The sequence below is a fragment of the Rhodamnia argentea genome, chromosome 2 (genome assembly GCF_020921035.1).
Source record: "Rhodamnia argentea isolate NSW1041297 chromosome 2, ASM2092103v1, whole genome shotgun sequence".
Classification (NCBI taxonomy): domain Eukaryota; kingdom Viridiplantae; phylum Streptophyta; class Magnoliopsida; order Myrtales; family Myrtaceae; genus Rhodamnia; species Rhodamnia argentea.
In genome coordinates this window covers 1308799-1324065 of record NC_063151.1, presented here as the reverse complement: position 1 = coordinate 1324065, position 15267 = coordinate 1308799, and the positions used below count along the sequence as shown (strand labels likewise).

At 40.0% G+C, this 15267-nt stretch overlaps 1 pseudogene; it reads left to right on the top strand.

Annotated features, from left to right (window-relative positions):
• The first annotated feature begins 4671 nt into the window (after nt 1-4671).
• Nucleotides 4672-14314, top strand: LOC115733519 (annotated as a pseudogene).
• Nucleotides 14315-15267: the final 953 nt, after the last annotated feature.

Sequence of the window (15267 nt, the reverse complement as noted above, 5' to 3'; positions counted from 1 at the left end):
GTATTTTTTCATATTTGTTGCCATTGTTTTCCAGGAAGAATCATTCGAAAAGTGTCATCGAGTTGCCTGATGATTGACACTATTATCTATCGTCCGTTTTTGGATACGAGGCCAAACTTGCTCAAAGCAGTATGAAGCTTTGTACAAAAGCCTATTTTAAGTTATTCAACACCTTTCTTTTGTACCGAACCCTATAAAAGTCGTAATAAAAGTGTGCGGTATCTGTTGGATGTGTGCTACATGGGGGTGCTGGAAAAGGGATGGGAGTGCGAGGTCCAAAAACCCGTAAGCAGTCCGTAGCATATTACTTTCCTTTACGGTGAATACTTCTGTTTTAGGAGGGCGAACAGTAAAAGTAAATAAGGGTGCACATAAAAACACTTCAGAAATTGTATTTTTCTACCAGAAGCCCATCTAGCAGAGAAATGTGTTTGATAAAAACCTGATCGAAGTAGAAATCCGTTTGGTAAAAAAATTGACTTATGGTAGGATTTTTCACTCATAGTAAGATTTTTCACTTCTGATAGGATTTTTGGCCAATTTTGAGAAGTAAAAAATTTTAACTTCTCAGTTCCGGAATTACTTCTTGGACCACACCCGCCTCCGCCGACTATCATTACCGTGACAGCCAACCACTGACCATAGCCGCCGCGGCTGCCGCCGTCGACCACCGCTAACCGCTGCCACTTGCCGCCACGGCCACCTGCAGCTTGCCGACCACCGTTCTGTGACCGCCGCCACCGATTGCCGACCGCGCCCCCTACGCCGACCGTGGCCGCGACCACCGCCATGACCGACCACATCGCTTGCAGTATCATTGCCATCGTCAATCATCGCCGCCGAAGATTGTTAATAATATTTCAAAAGTAAAAATTTTCAACCGTTATCAAATGAATTTTTCTTATCATAAGTTAATCCGGAGCAGAAGTAGAAAAATCAACTTTTACTTTTGAGGAGAAGTAGAGAAATCAACTTCTGATCAGAAGTTGATTTCTCATGGAGAAGTGTTTTCATGCGCACCCTAACTTTACAAAGTATTGTGGTCACTTGCTTCTAATTCGTGGTTTTCTCTCTGCTTTTGACACTTATCTTTTGTCCAATACCTTCAAACAAAGATCCGCGATGAAGCCGTGACTCGTAACAAGATGTGACAAAATGAATCTAAAATCCATATTTGACCCATATTTAATGGTGGTGGTTCATCAATGGATTGTCAAAATAAGTTAAAGTGGATCATAAATTGGTTACTTAGAAACTTAATGGGTTCTAAATGGATTTTAAACAGGTCATAAATGGGTTGGCTAAGATAACTATCTCAAGTGAGTCAAATTTTTTCAAAAATATATAAAAATTTGGTTTAGCAATAAATATCTTTTTAAAAATGTAAATGAAATAATTCTTTCTAAATTGAATTTAATATTGAAGTGTTTTACTATTATGGGTTGGGTATGAGTCGCTAGATTTGTATAGCATGAAAATGGATCGAAATGAGTTAAATGGGTTGGACCGTTTTCGACCTAACCAATCCATTTGATGGCTCTACTCTTAAATCGGGTTGCCTTTTGGTTGTTTGGACAAGTTGTAAAATAAGATTGGATGAGAAATTACGTATACCCCGTATGTTCAATACCATAAATTATATATTGGTTGGATGCATCAAAGAGGGGAGAATTACAAAAAAAGCCTGTTATTATCGTATCATTTCAGTCATAAATCTTTTTTGGCCAATTGAATTCTAAATCTTTTGCATTTTTTCTAGTTAAGTCCATTTGATCAATTTTGACTAGAAATCACCAACAATGTGTGACTGGCGGTGACGTGGATAATTTTAATATTTTTTTGAACTTATTAATTTATTGTTTTCTTTTCTTTCTCTTTTTTCCCCCTTTTTCTTCAATCAGTCATCGAACTCAACGACCGGCCATAGGCAAGGGTCGGCACGGTTGACCTCATCGACCTTCGGCAAAGCTTTCCTCTGCAGGCCACCATTGACCGACCTCGCCTCGTCCTCACCGGTGGCTGGTGGGGATGAACTTCTCTAGAGGTCGGCGGGGTCGTCCTCACCTCTAACTAGATGCCGGACTCGGCGACCGACTAGAGGAATAAGGAATTAAGAAGAAAGAAAGAGAAAAACAGAAAAAAGGAAAAAGAAAACAAAAAGGAAAAATTTAACTAAAAGATTTGAAAATATATTAAAATACTAGAAAAATTGTCCACGTCAGCGGCGACCATGCCACGTCAGAGATTTCCAGCCGAAGTTGACCAAATAGATGGAATTTGTACAAATACAAAATGTTTAAAACTGAATTGACACAATTATAATAGGTTTTTGACTTTATATGTAATTTTCCCCATCTAAGAGTGATATCCTAGCTTATTCAATGAATTGCCAGTTCTTGAATCTGACTTTATAGAATATCCAAATGACAGAAAAACAACTCAAATCGAGAATTGTTGGCCAATTATCCTGACCAATCAAGTTGCCGATCGTGACCCTCGCAATGAAATCATCGCCCAATGTGGTCTTGGGAGAGACTGCTTCTCGGACATCGTTGCCAGAGGTCAAAATTAGCCGCGACCCCACGGCCGAACGGCAGCATCCTGAACCAAGTAGAAATACTCTCGTATTATCATGCTGTTGTCACGTTTAAGTTCTTTATTAGTGCGTATAATTACAGCTTTGATCACTTACGATTTATCTAGAGGTGTGTTTGATAATGGTTCCTGCGATTACTAGTTCCTATGATTTGATTACACGTTAATTCCACATGCTTCGCAGTTGTCCGCTATATTTAAATGCGTTTGAGGTTGAATCATATCAACGTTAATCTCTTCTTTTAATGTTAATGCAAAGGACGAAGTTATATAAAAAGAAGAAAAAATATTGTTTTCCAGAAGAAACCTGCAATTGTTTTTTCGTTTCCAATACTTCTTTCCTTTGATTCAATCTTTCTATCTCGAAAAAATAAATTTTGTTTGTTTAGGCATTTTTGGACGCGGCTACTGAAATAGTCTTTGCGGCTGTATTTTCGCAACTCCACCCATTTCATAAAGTATTTTACCTGGTTTAACGAAAGGTACCTTAATATTTGGGAGATCCTTTAACGCGAACTCATACATGTTTCCGTAGGTTTTACTATAACTAGTTTGTTGAGAAACATACGTATCCATATTTTTCCACCACGACACACATTTCTTGCCATCCCGATTCGATTTGTCTAAATGTGATCCGAGCGGATTCAAGTGCATAAAGAGCATATTTACAATACTTTGTAAATATGATTATCTCAATAATATTTTCCTTTCATTCATCCTCTATGTTATTTAGGAAATTTATTTCTTTTGGGGTTAAAATTGATGGTTTTTTTCTCAATTCCATTGCTACTACAAAAACGGACACGAGAGTTTCTTGATAACTACTTGTAGTTCTATATAATGAGATAATGTCGTTTTTCTTTTATAATGAGCCATAGTCTTGTTTTGCCTTTGATCATATTATCATATTGGATTGAACAAGATTCAATAGTTTTAAAAAAAATTGAATAAGGCAGCAAAAATAAGGTCAAGGCCGGTGGGCAAGGAAAAGTGAGTTGATCGCCATATTGAAGTTCCATCCGAGTTGCTTGTGTGGCCATACCTCTCTCCACCTCGGATCATCTATCCATACCGGTCTTTTCATTCAATCATCTCTGGAATGTCATGCCTTTAGTGGAGAGATCGAATTAATCGGAATGGCAAGGGGACACCATATCTAGGAACGGGGCTCGGGGTTGGCGGGCGTTGTAGGTTTAGTTCATAACTTTTCTGAATAAATGGATCATTCCTTAGTTTGTTCCGCCGTCCTACCCCAATTCATATTCGTTCCCATTGCTTCGCAATCAACGGTTAGGTCAAAATTCTCCAACAGAGTCCCTCATGAAATTTGTTCTAGAGTCAATCTTCTCGGTTATTATTGGCCACAGGCTCTTATCTTTTATGAAGAGATTCATATAGTTATGGATCCATGCTTTATTACAGTTTCTTTTATGAGTTGAGTCGAGTCATGCACCTTACATATCATGATATTGGAATCCTATGTCGTTGATGCTGCTTTTCTATGTGTCCCTCAACCTTCCTTCTATCCACATACTTGTCTTAATAATATAATCAGATTGGCATCTCTTTTGGTTGTGCCCGAAAGATTTTAGATGCTACGATGAAATATTTTTGGTAAAAAGTTGACTGTCCCACAGTCTGACTTGGTGGGACAGTCAGCTTAGCCGGTTTCAATATCAAATATTAAGTTTGACAAAAATATCGTTTCGTCATCTGGCCCTTCGTGGGCAATGCTGAATTGGTCATCTCATCGGACCAGAGACTCTTCAGAACCAGCTGGAATATAACTAGCTATTCTTTGGGGGATAATGAGCAGCCCCTACAGTGGTACAAGACATAAACAAAGGTGAAAATGTCCACATATTTTCGACGAGGGTTTCCTATGAGTTAAAAGATAACCAAAATATTTGGCCAAAAAAAAAAAAAAGACAACCAAGATAAAAGTGAAATGAAAATGAAAAAAAAAAAAAACCTAATCTAATTGCATTCGGGCAGTGAAGGAAAAAATTATAAAACGCGAATCATCAAGACCAGCCATCCTGTCTCCTCTTCAAAGGACGGGCACAACACAAACAAATGGCTCCTCGTCCTCCTCCTCTATCCCTCCGACTCATCTCCGACTGTCTCGTCAAACCACGCCGTCTTCCGCCGCAATCGAACCACCCTCTCCACTTGCCGCCATGGGACCTCGCCATGCTCCCCATCCACTACATCCAAAGGGGCCTCCTCTTCCCCCTCCCTCCTCGCTGCGTCAACCCCGGCTTCGACCGCCCCGCATTCATCCATTCCTTCTTGGAAAAGCTCCAGCGATCTCTCTCCTCCACCCTTGCCCACTTCTACCCGCTCACTGGCCGCCTCGCCACCCTTGAGAGGACCGAACCCCCGTCCTATACCGTCTTCGTCGATCGTGCGGATGGCCCCGGTGCTCGATTCATCCATGCCGCGCTCGACATGACCGTGGCCGACATTCTCTCCCCTACGTACATACCTGCCGTAGTCAGGTCCTTCTTCAACCACGACCGGGCGGTCAACCACGATGGCCACGCCCCGTTGCTGCTGTCCACGCATGTCACTGAGCTCGCCGATGGCGTCTTCATCGGGCTCTCCATGAACCACACTGTCGGCGACGGCACCTCCTTCTGGCACTTCTTCAACTCGTGGTCCGTGATCTTCCAAGCGCAAGAGGAAGGAGCCGTTGACGTCGTCCAGCTGTCGCGTCCCCCGGTCTTGACCCGGTGGTTTGCAGAGAACCACCCCGGCCCAATCAGCCCGCCTTTCACGAGCAACCCCTCATCGTTCGTCTCCCGCTTCAAAGCCCCCGAGCTCGGGGAGCGATTGTTCCACTTCTCGGTCGATGCCATCGCGGGGCTCAAGGGAGAGGCAAACCGCCATTGCGGTACCACAAATATCTCGTCCTTCCAGGCCCCGATCGCCCATGTATGGCAGTGCATTACACGTGCTAGCCGCCTCGCGCCCGACCGTGTCACAAGCCGCTCTATTGCGGCGAACAACCGGGCCAGGCTGGAACCCCCCCTCCCGCCGGAATACTTCGGGAACATGGTCACGCTGTTGAGGACGGCAGCGACGTTGGGGGAGCTGCTGGATGCTGGCCCCGGATGGGCGGCGCGGCAATTGAATGCAACAGTGGCGGAGCACAACGACGCGAAGCTGCGAAAGTGGAACGAGGAGTGGATAAAGAGTCCTTGCATGTACCACCGGGGCAATTTGTTCGATCCGTGCAACATCATGATGTGGAGCTCACCGCGGTTCAACATGTACGGTAACGAGTTCGGATCGGGGAAGGCCCCGGCCTATACACGGCCGGTTCGGTGGAACCGCCGGTTCCGGTTCAAGAACCGGCCGTGTATACTTCAGGTTCCGGTTCGGAACCGGCGGTTCATTCCGATTCCTTTTTTAATATTAATTTTTAAAAATAAATAATAAAATAAACATAATAAATTATAAATTATAAAATACAATTAAATTGTACATTGTAATAAAATATGAGGAAAAAAAAGAGAGGAGGAATTGGCTTGAACTTAATGAATTATCATTAAGCGCCTACATATCTTCTTGGGGATAGAAGAATCAAAGCTCATGTAGTTCTTTTACCTTTGAGAACCCCAACTTACCTCATCGTCAATCGTCGCTACCCGTTGTGGTACCCGTAGCGGTGGTATCTCTAACATCATCGCTAAAAAATTCGTGTTCACGATTTAACTCTTGGTGTCGATATTTCGCCCTCGTCCAATCCCCGACACAAGCTTGAGCTTCCACGCAGTCCGGGCTTAATCTTGAATGGCGAGAGTCCAAAATTAATCCTCCAGCACTAAATGCTTGTTCAACTGCAACCGTTGAAAAATGAGTTGCTAATATCCGACGAGCGATGAGGGCGAGAACCGGATAATCGATTTGGTGACTCTTCCACCGCTTCAGGATTTCGAAATCTGTATTATGTTCTACATCACGAAACTCAAATTAAGTGGTTAAATATTTTTCTAATTCAAAAATACTACCTGTTGCCCCTTTTTGTTTTTTTTTGCCTACTCTTAAGCATCTTATACCCTCTACTAAGTGAACTACCACCTTCGCTACATGAAGCAGTAGATTGTAAAGATCCAGTATCACTTAAACCATATCTACTACAAAACTCTCCATATAATGCTACTATAGATTCTTTAACATCTCCTAATATACTTGAAATATCTATTGAATCTTCCAAATGTAAACAATCATGATAATACACATTCAAATAATCTTATAAACCGTCTAATTTAATACGTGGATCAAAAACAATACCAACTAAATAGACAAGAGGAATTTGCAAATAATAATGCAACCATTTTTCTCGCATTACTAAAATAGTTCGACCTAATTCGGTATCACTTTCATATTCACTAAAAACGCTACCAATATTAACACACTCTATTAAAAATAAATGCGTAGTAGGATAATAAATACCAGATAAAGTCTTAGTAACATCATTAAAAATTTTCAAAATATCTAAAATTTTCTTGCAAACGTTCCAATGTTGAGGAAGTAAAGTAATTTCGAGAATATTTTGTGAAATAAACATACATAATAAATCTTTATATTCAAAAGTTTGCCGAAGCAACTCGTACGTAGAATTCCAACGAGTCGGAATATCTTTTGGAAATCTTCTTGCCCTTCTCCCATTTTGTTTACAAAATTTTCCCCATGATTTCATACAATGGGGACGACTCCATAAAAATTTAATTGCACTCTTTATTGGGGCGAGAGAAGTGTCAAGAGTTCGTAAACCATCTTGTACACATAAATTTAAAACATGACAAGCACATCTAATGTGAAAAAATTGTCCGCCAAAAGTGGGTTTGCAAATATTTTCTAATTCGGGAATAGAAGCGATATTTGCGGCAGCATTATCAAAACCAATTGAAAATACTTTATTTATTAAATTATATTCTTCTAAAACTTGCCTAATTATTCTATAAATATTATGAGCCGAATGTCTTTCATCAAAAACTCGAAATGCAATAAGTCTTTTTTGAATCGTCCAATCGTCACCTATCTAATGACACGCGACACCCATATAAGAATGAATTTGCCAAGGATCACTCCAAATATCGCTACCTATATGCACACGTCCATTGAATTCCGCAAAAAATTTTGCTAAAGATTTTTTTCCTTTTTTATAAAGATGAAAAAATTCGCGTTTAAGAGTATTTTTTAGAATAGTTGGCGCTTACGGAACCAACGCAGTATTTATCAAATATTTCATATTAAAATTTTCACCAGTATTAAACGGAGCATGATCAAGGGCAACATATTGACCTAATATTTGTTTATAAAGTGCTTCAGTGAAACGAAATATATGATGAGGATTAGAAGTGGCGTACCTGGAAATTTGTTGTTGCGTATTGTCGATCCCCGCTTGCGTTGGATGTTTTTTCGTCAAATGCCGACGGAATGTTCCGTACTCGTCTCCTTTCGTAAATTTATATGTTTGCGAACAATATTTACATTTTATATTATACTTACCTTCGCCTTCATCACGTACCTTGTCGAAGTGTAGCCACAAGTCGGATGTATTATCTCGGCCCTTCCGTTCCGGCTCATTTGCCGTTGACGCTTCTTCGACACCAGTGGGAGGATGAAGACTTTCTTGTGTTGGGATGTGCTCGACGTTCGGAATTGGGACATAGTTGATATTATCGTCGTCGTCTTTCCAACTTGCATACTCACGATGATCATATTCAGGAATGTGATACTCGAAATCTCCCATAGTCATCTTGCCCTTGTCAGCATTTCTGCTTCCACTTGCCATTTTTGAGAGAATTGATCGGAAATCCGATTGAGAAAATTGAGTCGGGATTGAGAGAATTGGGAGAATTTGAGCGATTTGAGAGGATTTCAGAGAGAATTCGAGAGATTGTTAAGAGAATTTGTGACAAAAATGAAATGGGGAGCATATGTATTTATAGGCAAGAATTATTTTTAATTTTTTTTTTTTAATTTTTGGCAACGGCCCAAAGGGGGGTGGAGGGCGCAATGGCGGGGCCGGGGGCAGAGCCGTTAGGCTCTCCGCTCCCGGCCCCGCCTTTCTTTTTCTTTTCTTTTTTTTTTCACGGTTCCCACGGTTCCGGAACCGTGGGCCCCGTCAACGGGCCGGTCAACGAGCCGGTTCCGGGCCCACGGGCCCAAATGGCACTCTCTACCCTAGCCTCGCGAAGCAGGCCGGGCAACAAGTTTGATGGCACGGTCTCGAGCAATCCGGGCCGTGATGGAGGCGGAAGCGTTGACCTCGAGATCTGCCTATCGCCGGAGAAGATGGCGGTTCTTGAAGCCGACGCGGAATTCATGGCCACCGTGACGGTTTCGTAGGTCGGAGGACCATCACGGTGAACTGGTGGTTATGTGCAAGTTGAGCAAACGCCATAAGGAAAGAAGGAATAAAGCCGTTGTTCAACTTCGAATTTTAAATTGATTTATCTCTATTTCTTGAACCGCTAGATTAAATATCGAGGACACATTGATATGTTAATAGAAGCTGTTAATCTGATAGTTTGGCAAGACTGTTAGCTATTTCTGATCACACGATCTTCCAATCAATGAGTGTCTTATGCAAAACACGAGGTGATGGTGTGTGGGTCTACAATTGAGATTATACAGTTTCTAATAATACTATTATTGAAGTATTTTCCTACATTAATTTGATTTGGGAAATGCTTATTTGATAGTAGGACGATACAATCTCAATCGTAAATCTATAAATTATCGCCACGTATTTTGCATAAAATACTTATTGATTGAGAGATCGTGCGTTAAAAAATAATTAATAGTACTGTTAGAATGTTAGGCTAAAAGTTTCCATATGATTTTGCTATCCTTTATTAGGCCAATCCCATTTGTTTCCAAGTAAAACATGTTCTCCTAATGAACCGATTTAGATGGTAAAGGAACGTAGTCATCGTTTTGTGATTTAGAGGGTGACATGTTATGTCCCGAGGGAAGTTGATGAATTACTAAGTGAGCGCGAATGGTTTCTTCTCGCAAAGTGGCACACGCGCTTAGCGATTAGCACGGCCTTTTCGAGCCTTACCATTTGCAACTTGATTTTTCTCATTATTTATGCATTGAAGATTTGATTTATGAGTTGCCATTAACCTATTATGTGCTCGTTTGAAGCGCGAATAAGATGAAGGACTTGGTTATGCTAGATTACTTTCATTCGATACATTTTTCAATGAAGAGGTTTGCATGCAATCTTCCTCCATTGTATTATGCGAAACCAATAACATTTATGTGAAACCAATAAAATGTGAAGATGATCTTCACCCTTGCCAGCTACCGGTGCGGGCTTCACAGCCCTCTCCTAGTAGGTAGCGGCCCATTGTCGGCCCTTAACAATAAGAAGAAAAGAAAAGAACAAATTTATTCTGAAGAAAAAAGCCTATTATAGCGTTGGTCATGTCACATAAGACAAGAAACATCTACGTTTGTAATTTCTAGCTAAAATTGGCCGCAAGGACTAAATCGATAAATTATCAAAAGATTTATAATTCAATTAGCATAATTACAATATTTAGGTGTTATAATTATGCCTCGAGTTTGAATCCATTGAATAAATTTATCGGCCATGTGAAAGTGGAGTACATGCTTTCTTGGTCGTGAAAACTGGAACGAAGGAAAAAGAAAATGGAAAGGACTGACAAATTAGGGCGCGCATGGTAACACTTCTCTCTTCCAGAAGTTATTCAAGAAGTGAATTTTTCAGCTTTTGCTTTTAGCAAAAGTAGTTTTTCTATTTCTACTTCATAGTTGATTTCGACAAAGAAATGCGTTTGATAACCGAAACAAATTTTTACTTCGCCGCGCGCCGCCGGCGGGCGGCGACCGGGCGGCGGGCGGCGACCGGGCGGCGGCGGCGACCGGCGGCGGCGGCGGGCGGGCGGCGGCGGGCGGGCGGCGGCCGACGCAAAAGGCGGCCGGCGGTGGTCGGCTTGATCAAAGAAGTAATTCTAAGGTGGAGAAGTAAAAAAATTGCTTCTCAAAGTTGGCCAAAAATCTTGCCGAAGTTAAAAATCCTGCCAGAAAATAATTTTAATTTTTTACCAAACGGATTTCTACTTCGGCAGAGTTTTTACTAAACGGATTTCCCCGCGATTGACAGAAATAAAAAAAGAAGTGTTATCATGCAGCCCCTTAGCTTCCATGTACTCAACTAAAGAAATAACAAAAAAAAAGAAAGAAATTTGACCAGACTTTAAACTTTCCTTTCCGTGTGGGAGTTTTCTTCAAGAAAGGTTATCTTAATATTGCCTTAGATATGCGTGTGTATGGGTTGCTCTTTCGCCGCAAGAAAACACGCCGTTGTTGATACAGTGAATCTACATGTCTTTCGCCGCAAGAATACTGAGAGTGGTTGAATAACTTGAGTGTGATTTGTAACCTCCACTATAACGTTAGTTCTATAGTGAAATTCGTTGCTGCTCTTTCCGTAAATATATGTCTCTATGATCAATCACATATATCTGGTGTCCAATTTATTTTCTTATTTTATCTATTTTATTGTTCGATTGCTTGTTTCGCGCAATATTAGGATTGAATTAGTCAAATTGCAACACGTTTAGGAGATTTTGAAAAAATTTACCACTTTTTATGGTAGTGGAGATTTTCTTTTTATGAGCTACTTTCTTCTCTTTTTTCCTTTAACTTTTGTCTAACCATGTTTAACAAACACTATGGATTGGCAAATGCATTTTACCCGTTTTTGTATCCCGTACTTTTCCTAGATGGGCTATGAAAATTGGTTGAAGAGGTGCCTATATAATCTTGTCCTGTCCCGCCGAATCCGACTTTATTCCTATTGCCAAACGCATCGACAATTAGCTCTAATTGAGAAGGACTGCGGTAATTTGGTATTGGACCTAGTACTTCATTGATGATAATTAATAATTAAATTTGAATCATATGATATCCAATGTTAAAAATAGAATTCAAAATAAAAATATAAAATAAAAATGATTTATGTTTTTATTTATTCCTATTTTTATTCATATATTTGAGTTTTTTCTATTCTGAAGTAAGATATTATTTATATTTATTACATTTTTTAGGTATTTTAGTATAGCTTAATGTCTACTTAAATATTTATCAAGGACTAATGGAAGGGAATAAAGAAGAAAAGCGAGGAAGATAACCGAAAATAATTTTCAGAATTGTGTAAGTGAATGATCATGTTTTCTCTCTCTTACTAGATTCGGTATTCGCTGGTTAATCTACCTTGCTGTAACTTGTTACATTGCTTGTAATAGTTCGAACCCGTTATCCTACAAAGCTCCAATAAGCTTATTTGTTGTTTAAGGTTTAGATCGTATAATATTCATGGATTAACCGATGGACGTTATTTCCGTCTGCGCATTTTTGGTTTCTTTAGCATTGAATTATTAGAGAGTTTTACCATCTCCGTTTGTACATTTTTAGGTTCATTAACATTGATATACCGTTTATGTCAAACAATTGACATGATAGGATATGTAAATATTCAATTTTATTAGTGTGATTCACCAAACAGTTTCCGTAAGGAACCATTCAAAATGTGTCAGCGAGTTAGCTCGATGATTGGCCCTATTTTTCACTGTCCAATTTTAGATGCGAGGCCCAACTCGCTCAAAGATGTATCGCATTTTTGGACAATAGCCCATTTTTAGTTATTGAACAAAACTGAAGTGTTTGGGTTAAGGCCTTTATTTTGTACAGAACCCTATAAAAATCCTAATAAAAGTATGAATTGTCTAAATTTTAATTTACACTGACAATGAACATTGTTAATATTCAATATCTATTAGATGTGTTCTACACTTGATGGGATTGCCAGGTTAAAGACCTTAAAGCAATCCATACTAGTTTCCTTTACTCCGAATGGTTCTTCTTTTTTTAAAAATTTCAATTGATTACGCTATTAAAACTTCAATAATTTTTAGTCGAATGTGGCGTACCGTAAAAGGAAATGATTTGACAAAGATATTATGTGATTTCTTGGCTTGAATTTGTGGTTTTCTCTCTACTTTCGACATTTCCTGTTTCCTCCAAATAAACCGAGTCTCAACGTCGAGTTTTTAGTACTAAAAACTAGGTTAGATGAGATAAACATTATTCGAAACTTCATCATACTTGATAGTCTTTTCTTGAAAAATAAGTCATCAATTAGTATGTTCTCTTCTTTTCTTTTTTTCTTTTTGGATTTTTTTTTCCAATTATGTTCGGTGAGATATCAATGAGCACGTTGAGAAATTCATTCGATTTTTTTTGTGAGCTTGATTTCGAAGTTAATGAATAAAGTCCTAAATACACCCAATGCGGAGGAGCATTCGGGATGTTGACTCACTTAATCTTTCAGTGCCATGGTTCATGGTCAGGTCTGCCTTGGCCCAAGAATTCTTAATCCGACATGAATGTTCTTTCCGTTTTAGTTTTAATCTTCTGCGAGGCTTGATCGCTTTAATTGTTTCGGGTCATTTAGGGCCTCTTTGGTAACTGGACTATTTATCTGTTTTCATGTTCTTTTGTTCCCAGTGACAGATGCGCGTCACGTAATTTTTCTATTCCCCAGAATAGACTAGCGGTCGGGAAAAGATTTGGAACTAAAATAAGAATCATGTACACTTTAGCAAACACTTTTTGCTATTATCTAATGTGCAAAGCTGATACGATGCCATGCAAAAAATTTATGAATTTCATCAACTGGGACAGTAATCTTACTATAATTTTTCTCTTCTTTTGGCTATGATGAGAGCACAAGCTGGAGTTCATTTGGAAGCTGGTCAGAGGCTGTGTGAGCGAAGCAGGAAGCGTTCTCAAGAAAGAAAAGGAAAAGGAAAATGCTCGAGTATTGCTTGGGGAGCAGGTGATTCGAAGACCAGCTGCATTTGCTTGTTTCTTTTGTCCTTAATCAAGATTAAAAATCATACTTGGACTCTTCGACTAGTCAAACGTAGATCAATTCCTGCAGTGGACGGAGTCCCGTAGTTGGTTTAGGCTTATTCCAATTTTCGGGCCGCCTAATGGGAGTTGTTAGTTCAGTCTAATGTAACCACAAAATAATGATGACAGTGTTTGGCTTCAAGCCGTCAACCTGGAACAGAATTAGGCAATGTAGGTATCGTATCATCAGGGACTGGCATGAATCTACAGTAAGTCCACTTGTTTCTCAGATGACTCCTGGAAAACAGAAGGGTGGAGGCTGGACCCCCCACTCCCACCTGAAAACTTCAGAAACTCAATCACGCCGTTGAGGGTGGCAGCGATGGTGGAGGAGCTGCTGGGCAGCGGCCTTGGGTGGGCGGCGCAGCTCCTGCATACGGCGGTCGCGGAGCACGGCGACTCAAAGCTGCGGGAGTGGAATTAGAAGTGGATAAAGAGGCCGCAGGTATACCACCCTGGACAAGACGTTCTATCCGTACAGCGTCATGATGGGGAGCTCGCTGCGGTTCAACAAGCATGGCAACGAGTTCGGGCTGGGGAAGGTTGTGGCTCTGCCAAATGGATACGCGCACAAGTTTGACGGCAACGTCTCGGCCTATCCCGGCTGTGGGGGAGCTGGAAGCATCGACCTCGAGATCTGCCTTCTCCCGGCCTCGATGGCGATTCTCGAAGCTGACGCGGAAGTCATTGCCGTCGTGACGGTTTCGTAGGATGGAGGACCAATACCAACACGATGGGTATGTGCAAGTCGAGGCAATGCCATTTGGAAGGAACTAGGAGGAATAAGGATTTGTGTTCGACTTGGAATTTTATATCGAGTCTTAATCGACAGTAAGGTGTATGAGTTGATGCACAAGAAAGTCATATTTTTGGTGATAATTGCCCAGTGAATTGAGCCATTGTTACTTGTACGGGGTGACAAAATCTAAATTGGTAGAATCTCAAAGTTGATTTACTAAGTATAGAGTATCAAAATCAAAAAGAGTAATTAATGTGAAGAAGGACATAGCAAGTGACAAAGTTTGTGTACGACGCTTATTTTGGTGTCAATTTCTTTTTCGGATCACTTAAGTATCAATTTTTTTGAAAAATGATTCTTTGAGTGCCAACTCCCTATGAGCTTCGCCAGAAATTTAATGTGGCGTCTACATGGCTTGACGAAAGATCCTAGTCAGTAATAGAAGAAAAACTAAAAATTATTTAAAAAAATTCCACTTGATATTAAAAATTTAAAATAAGCTGAAAACTTAAAAAAAAAAAAAAAAGAAGTTGCAGCGGCGAGAGCTTGCATAGCCCTCGCTCTTGCAACTTGCCCTTCTTTTTTTTTTTAGCTTATTTTTTGGGTTTTATTAACTTTTTAAAAAAATTAGCCTATTTTGTAAAAAATCAGTCTACTAATATTAAAAAATTAATAAAAAAAAAGTCAGGCAAAAGGACATTAGAAGTGTTAATATTTGTGTACAACGCTCACTTTAGTGCCAATATTTTTTTTCACTTAAGTGCCAATTTTTTTTTTAAAAACAGTTATTTCGGTGCCAATTCCGGTGAGCTTCGTCGGAAATCTGAAGTGGCTCGCCGGACCTTCTAAGACAGCAAAAAAATAAATTAAAAATCAATAAAAATTCCACATAATATTAAAAACTCTTAAAAACAAACTAAAAAACTAAAAAAAAAAAAAAGAAGAAGGGGGGAAGCGGTTGCGGCGGC